This window comes from Piliocolobus tephrosceles, unplaced genomic scaffold (assembly GCF_002776525.5).
Source record: "Piliocolobus tephrosceles isolate RC106 unplaced genomic scaffold, ASM277652v3 unscaffolded_32649, whole genome shotgun sequence".
Taxonomy (NCBI): Eukaryota; Metazoa; Chordata; class Mammalia; order Primates; family Cercopithecidae; genus Piliocolobus; species Piliocolobus tephrosceles.
Genome location: NW_022316142.1, coordinates 6053 through 12877, shown reverse-complemented (window position 1 = coordinate 12877; position 6825 = coordinate 6053). Strand labels below are relative to the sequence as shown.

General features: G+C 35.3%; 1 long non-coding RNA gene across 1 annotated transcript; it reads left to right on the top strand.

Moving 5' to 3' along the window:
- Window positions 1-2573: 2573 nt before the first annotated feature.
- On the top strand, window positions 2574-6293 carry LOC113222638. The gene is made up of 3 exons (XR_003308490.1): window positions 2574-2792; window positions 2872-2992; window positions 6064-6293. It is a non-coding gene; the product is annotated as an uncharacterized LOC113222638 (long non-coding RNA).
- Window positions 6294-6825: the final 532 nt, after the last annotated feature.

The following is a 6825-nucleotide window of genomic DNA, read 5'->3' as shown; positions in this document are numbered from 1 at the left end:
TGGTACCAAAACAGAGATATAGACCAATGGAACAGAGCAGAGCCCTCAGAAATAATACCACACATCTACAACCATCTGATCTTTGACAAACCTGAGAAAAACAAGAAATGGGGAAAGGATTTCCTATTTAATAAATGGTACTGGGAAAACTGGCTAACCATATGTAGGAAGCTGAAACTGGATCCCTTCCTTACACCTTATACAGAAATTAATTCAAGGTGGATTAAAGACTTAAATGTTAGACCTAAGACTATAAAAACCCTAGAAGGAAACCGAGGCAATACCATTCAGGACATAGGCATGGGCAAGGACTTCATGACTAAAACACCAAAAGCAATGGCAACAAAAGCCAAAATAGACAAATGGGATCTAACTAAACTTAAGAGCTTTTGCACAGCAAAAGAAACTATCATCAGAGTGAACAGGCAACATACAGTGTGAGAGAAAAGTTTTGCAATCTACTCAATGGACAAAGGGCTAATATCCAGAACCTACAAAGAATTTAAACAAATTTACAAGAAAAAAATCAAACAACCCTATCAAAAAGTGGGCAAAGGATATGAACAGACACTTCTCAAAAGAAGACATTTATGCAGCCAACAGACACATGAAAATATGCTTATCATCACTGGGCATCAGAGAAATGCAAATCAAAACCACAATGAGATACCATCTCACACCAGCTAGAATGACGATCATTAAAAAGTCAGGAAACAACAGATGCTGGAGAGGATGTGGAGAAATAGGAATGCTTTTATACTATTGATGGGAGTGTGAGTGTAAAGTAGTTCAACCATTATGGAAGACAGTGTGGCGATTCCTCAAGGATCTAGAACTAGAAATACCATTTGACCCAGTGATCCCATTACTGGGTATATACCCAAAGGATTATAAATCCTGCTACTATAAAGACACATGCAAACGTATGTTTCTTGTGGCATCATCATAACAACAAAGACTTGGAACCAACCCAAATGTCCATCAATGATAGACTAGATTAAGAAAATGTGGCACATATACACCATGGAATACTATGCAGCCATAAAAAAGGAAGAGTTTGTGTCCTTTTTAGGGACATGGATGAAGCTGGAAACCATCATTCTCAGCAAACTATCGCAAGAACAGAAAACCAAACACCACATGTTCTCACTTATGGTGGGAATTGAGCAATGAGAACATTTGGACACAGGGTGGGGAACATCACACACTGGGACCTGTTGTGGGGTGGGGGAAGGGGGAAGGGATAGCATTAGGAGATATACCTAATGTGAATGATGAGTTAATGGGTGCAGCACAACAACATGGCACATGTATACATATGTAACAAACCTGCACGTTGTGCACATGTACCCTAGAACTTAAAGTATAATTTAAAAAAATAATAGAAAGAAAAATGTATGGTATGGGGAATGAATATTGAAACACTCACAAATTTAAAGCCTTCAGAAGTTTTTCTCAGCTGACAGAATTTTATTTCTCCAAAAGATGCTGGAAAATATGAGCAGGCTCTCTGGTAAAACCAATGAGGTCATAATGACTTTATGCTAATATATGCAGTTCAAGTAGAGAAAGTTTTAACAGCTAGAAAAAATCATCCAGACTGGTACAGGTAGGGACACTGGGAGAGCGACAAGAAATGACAAGCCCATTTTTAATTCTTTACTAAGAGTAAGTAAAAATTTATAAATCTTCTAATGCTGTATTTACATAATTGGCCCATAATGTTCAAAAGGAATTTTGCTACATCTCTGAGATGGAGGAAATACAGTCAAACGTTTACTTCCCTTTAACTTACCTTATGGGTTATATGTCTTGACTTTTTCTTTTCGACTTTTAAAAAGTTACTTTATTATCTTTAAAAATCATTTTTGAATCTGTGTTAGAAGATATTTTAGTATTATTTCTGAAAGCAGGTATTATTCATGGTACCTAGCCAGTTTTTAAGAAATAGCAGAATCTTATTAACTATTTTTAATAAACTCACTCATCCAGTAATCATCATTTATATATCTTATTACTGTATATAATCATGTACTTTCATATTTGTTAATTTTATTGTCATACTATCATTATCATGAAACATTAAGTGTGAGTGTTTTACACAGAGTAGAAACTGAATTAAGTGATTTCTTCTAAATCATACTGCTGGCAAAACTAGGCAAAGAATTTAGGTGTTCTGGCTTTGATTTTACTATTTCTACCAATAGGCTTCTTTTTGCATTGAAGTTTTATGGTTTCTATTCTTGCTGCCTAGCTGTTTTCATGTGCTCAAAGTATTTGTCAAGAAAGAGAGAGAAGGAAAAAAAAAAAGAAGAAAAGAGTTGTGATTAATTTCCCCAGTATGTACATACTGGCCTTGACTCTTAGAAATACAAAACAAGATATCAATAACTTTGGTGGCAAAGTCTGGTAGAAGATATGGCTCTCCTAAGAGCAAATTACATTATTTAATGTCTGCAAACTGCAAAGAAGGTACAGCATCAACATAGTAATTGCTCAGAAACTGGAACTTGGTTACTATGGAGACATTACGTCATAGTTCTAAGAGTCAGTGTTGGCCAGATGCAACAATTGTAGTCGTAAAGGTCTCTTTGCAAAGTTACTGCCCTGTCTCTCAAGCTGCTTCCAGTGAATGCTACACACCTTCACCGTGGTTTGTCTGATATCCTTAGCCAAGATCAGGATTGGCTAGGTTGGTACTTACATATCCACATGAGAATTCTGGTTCTGGAACTAGTTTGGTAAAGAAATTATTAAACCTGGTTGATGTTTGAAGGTAGTTGGATTAACAGGTGAGGTCACTTTGGAAAGAAAAATCTGCCTTGAACCTCAGCGATATTCATTGTCTGATGTCATGATCTGCTTTCCTAGGAAAGGAAAGAAGAAATCTCTTCTAGCCAAGATGAAAGATACACAAGACATTCAGGAAGCTCTGGAGGCAAATGCAGAATAAAGGCTATGAACAGGAAGATAAGATGGAGAAACAAGAACAGTGAGCCTGCATAGATGCAACAAAAGCAGAGTTAGAGCTGAGTTATAAAGGAGGAATGATGGCATGCTTGACCGCTTTTGTTTTAATACCTTATGAACCAGTTAGAATTAGAATACATCTCACAAAGTTTCTAGAAATAAAGGACTGTAGCATACAACTAGTTCCACAACTACTGTTTTATAAGGTTCTGGTCCTTGAGAAGTATAAAAATCCACCTGGACAGATCTCCATAGTATAAGACCTAGCTGAGATTCCAAAGTTCCCATTTAATATGTTAAGGCAATTTACAGAAACAGTTTCTTTCTAGAACTATTTTACAGAACTGGGGACAAAAAAAATTACCAGAATATTGGTTTTAGAAATGTCTGTGAGAATGTTATATAAAATTATAATCACTGTTTTTACATTTAATATAAATCATCAACTAAAGCATTACCATTGGTTTTCCAATGTTTTCTTTAAAATTGACTTATTGAGTATACATAATTTAATGCTATTGTTACTTTGGACCTAAAAGTCCTATGTTGATTGTTCAGTCCAAGTCCATTTTAAAATATTTGTTCTTAGAGGTCCTCTGAGAAATGATTGTCATCAATATGATCAATGCAGCATCTCCCAAAGTAACACTGAAATGCTAGACTTAAGCTTTTGTAACTGCCCCTGGTTTAATGTTAATCAATTATAGAAGGAGCGAGATACAAAGAAGGGGCTTAGAAAATTACTTATGCTTAAGGAAAAGTTAACTAAGCACTGAGAAAAATCTCTCATCTTCCAAAAGAAGACTAATAGGTAGGCAAGTGGAAGGTTCAGATGATGGGCTGTATCATATGAGTTTGTTCCTGAAATGTCTCAGCTCTTCCAAAGATGTGTGCAGCCATTAGAAATTTCTTATTTGGCCAGGCATAGTGGCTCATGCCTGTAATTCCAGCAATTTGGGAGGCCAAGGCAAAAGAATCACTTGGGGCCAGGAGTATTAGAGACCAGCCTGGGTGACATAGCAACACCACATGTCTACACAATTTTTTTTCAAAATTAGCAGGCATGGTGCCATGCGCCTGTAGTCTCAGCACATGGGAGGCTGAGGTGGGAGGATCACTTGAACCCAGGAGTTGGTGGTTGCAGTGAACTATGATTGTACCACTGTACTCCAGTCTGGATGACAGAGCAGACCCTGTCTCATAAAAAAAAAAAAAAAAAGAAAAGAAAAGAAAAGAAAAATTTCTTATTCACCTACCAAAATAAGAATACCTTATAGCTCCAGGACAGGTTTCTGTGATTGCAAAGATTTTGTTAGGGCTTCTTGGGAATCTTTTGTGGAATTAAATTTATTTTAAAGTGCTATTGTTTTACTAGAGGAAAAAAAATTGAGATCTTATAAAATGAACATGCTGAAAAGAATAGCCAGTCTACTATGAAGCCCAGATGTAAGGAATGTTGAAAGAGAAAAACATTTCTCTGCTGTTGTAGTCAATGTCAGGGAGAAGTCCTGTCTTACAATCCTGTCTCATGTTGAACAAAGATGAAATATCTGTAATCTGACAATTTACCTCAAAGTCTCCTTCCCACTACCTCTACAGTCATATTCAATAGTGTATCTTCGTAGGTTAGAGCTTTTCTAACAAATATGAATTCTTGGAGTGTCAGCAGGATGTTAAGTGCACGTGCTTATTAACTAGTAATAATGACATTTTCAAAGCCTAGTAATCATGACATTTTCAAAGCCAATGCCATTTAATTATTTTAAAAATTTGCCTGAGATGTCTGTGCCTTCTGAGAGGCACATTAAGAGCAGTCTAGCTTTGAATACAAAACTCTCCAGGTATAAGATTTCTGATAAAGGAACTTTCACATTGTAGAACAAAATGATTGTGAATACCTCTTGGTAAACAAAGAGATATTGAGGGTGACAGCAGCAAGATGGCAGAGTAGGAAACTCCAGGCCCTCATTCTCCTATAAGGACCTGAAAGAAAAACATGTAGAGGCTGGCTAAAATAACTTTATAAGAGCTCTGGGAAATAGATCAAAACAGAGATAATTCATGGAGGCAAAATAATTAGTTCCTGACTTATAGTGGATAGATATGTGGACCCCAGAAAGGGGATGGTTGAACTGGCCATTTGTTTCATTTTTCAGAGAAATAAAGGGTTTGGATTCAAGGACTTTGTTCACAATTTAAGCATTGAACACGCATGCATACATACATGCACCTTCAAAAATTGCTTTGAGGTCACTGGGAAGAACCTCAATGTGACTCATAAAATGAAATGTCCTAAGTCTTTTCAGGATTCATGTCAATGAAGTGTTGTTTAACTTGTAAAATAATTGTATTGAAGTTTATGAACCTTGTTCAATGATTGTGCACTAGTTAACAAATGCTTTTATAGTTATAAAAAAGAAAGGAAATCTTTGTTCATGGTAAGATTCACTTAGTACGTACTAAAAATAGTACGTGAAAATGATCTTTTTTCTCTCTCTTTTCTGTCATCCCCTCCAATACACATACACACACACAAACATGTACAGTTTATTTGAAGGCAGACATTCACTAAACAATCTTAATATAGAAAAGTTAGTTAAGCAGCAACAGGAATTAAAGGAAAAGCATAAAGGAAACAATGATATATTAAACCAGAATTATAATCATGATTTTATGGTAATGAAAATGGGAAATATGATAAATGAACAAAGTGGAGGTATAAATGGCTTATAAAGTCTCAACTTAGAGTAAAAAAATACATTTAAAAGCCTGGAAGGAGATGGTAAAATGTCTTGTTGGTGGTATTGTGATGATTAGTATTATCTTTTTTCTACTTACACATTTTCAGAACCATCTACAATAGAAATTTGTTAATTTTCAAATATTTTAAAGCATATAATAAATTGATAATAAAGTGTTTTATTTAGATTGTTAGAACTAGAAATACAAGATGCTATTATGCTTGTGTTGGATGCATATTTAACCTTTGAAAAGCAGAATTCTGGGTAATAATGATAGCCCATGCTTCTTTTATTAACAGCCAGTTTTACTTTCTTATTTATTTGTTTTGTTTATTATATTTTTTGTACACAGAAGAGAAGACAAACTTGGAACTCCACCAGTATATTCTTTAGTACATTTTTCCCCAAAGATGATGGGTTCAGTTGCCACAACACCGCCATTGTCATCTTCATTATCCAGTGGAATGCCTCTTGGTTATCATCTGTCTAGTCCTCAGATTAGTGGAGTAACTATATCAACAACTGGACAATTGACTTCTAAAGCTACTGCGGGTAGCTTTTCCCGAGTGGAAAACAGTTTGGGTAAGCAAAATATGAACCCCATATTTTTAGAGTACTTTTAGAGCATATATTTCAATAGATTGCATATATGACTCTCAGCCAGAATGATGTTTTATTATTAGTCCCCCAAAATGCTAACTTCTTAGCATCTTATGAAAAGTAACTTAACTATGGTCATCACTGATCCTAGAACTGGGGTGTTAAATTCAGGCCACATACATGCATGTGCCAAATATATCATCCTTATAATTAAGATATCTTGAGTTATCATGATGGTTCTTGAGTTGGCTGCTAACATACATTAGAATTGCTAGAGAATTAAAAATTCCAATGTATAGCATTAACTGCCCTTTCTCTGAACACTGCCAGAAAGTTTAAGCCATATCTTGTGTACTTTGTGCCTTTAGGAGATGTATGGCTTAAGTAAGGAATAGACAGGTAGACGAGACAAAGATGTAACATAAAGTAGGTATAAAATAATGGAGAGAAAGTGGTAAAACAATAAGGAGAATTTGAAGGAGAGGAAAATGAAAACGGTACTATGATCAGAAAA